Here is a 1,294-nt window from a genome sequence, read left to right as displayed (position 1 = left end):
ATATCTTACACAATACTGCCACCAAGTGTGTCGGAGGGTCAAAGGAAAGAGTTGTGGGGGGGTTATAATAATATAATAATTATTATTATATTTTTATATAATAATAATATAAAAATAGCTATAATAATCACCCAGATTATTAGCTATCCAGTCAGATGTTTGCCCATAAACTACAGAAGAACATTCTTTCACACTAAGCTACCATAAATACATCTGCTGGGCTTCCAACAGCTTGGCACCAACATCTTTGCCCCATCAGCAACTCTAATCCTGTCATCCATTGAAGATACACAGTTCTTATTTTCCGGGACAGACACCCCACTGGTGTGCAACCTATATTCACAGTTGAGATAACAACACCTTTTAGCTCATGAGACAGCAAAAATGTCATTGTCTGACTTGAGGCGTAAAGAAGCAGCACATAATCTTAAAGCACATTTGCTTTGATAGAATGATTCAAATTAAGCTACAGGAATAGAGAAAGCAAAGAAGTAATTCATTTTATTGTGAATTTGGTAAGAGAATTAGGGTAGCCCACATCTTTTCATAAGTGTGCATAGCTTCTTCTTTGCAAAAGTGTGCATAGCTCTACAACAAAAGGATTTCACCAGTTTAAGTAGTACAACATAGAAAATCATTGTGTGGTGGTCAATGCTGATATTGTGGTGGGCCGCCACAAATAAGTATGGGAAACACTGTGATGTTTGCGCAAGGCGTGCAGCATCATAAAAGACATCTCACTGCAATCATCATTGTTCTCACCGCAACCACAGACTGTTCACCCCACTCCCCTCCAGAAGCTTCTTTACTGTGGCTGTCAATGATCTCTCCACATCCCGGTGACAACCAAGTTGTCAAGTCTGCTCCAGTCCGAGTTAATTGTTCTGTCACATCTGATGGGTCAAATATCTAATATTTCCCAAAGGCCTTATAGCAATTCTATATCAACTTTTCAAATGTGGTGTGTCCTGACTGACAGACATGGAATTCATTTAAGAAAGGGCACAGAATTGGCAGAAGGACTGACTGAGACATTGCCTGGAACTGGAACTGAAGAAAATACCTAATCAATAATGCACTTTGAAAAGCACACAATATTATGCAACAATGTGTGAAGAAAGACAATAAGCTGCTTTCTAAAGGTTTTGAGCAAAACCCAATGGTTGAGAGGAATCATTAGTAACTCAAACCATTAACGTTAATGAAAACGAGTTTTGTATGCATTAGGCCTATAGTTTATAAAAAAGACATGTGGTATGGTGGAATAGAACTCCTCCATTTGAAATATGGATAC

This window comes from Alosa sapidissima, chromosome 19 (genome assembly GCF_018492685.1).
Source record: "Alosa sapidissima isolate fAloSap1 chromosome 19, fAloSap1.pri, whole genome shotgun sequence".
Lineage (NCBI taxonomy): Eukaryota > Metazoa > Chordata > Actinopteri > Clupeiformes > Clupeidae > Alosa > Alosa sapidissima.
This window is presented reverse-complemented; position numbering follows the sequence as displayed.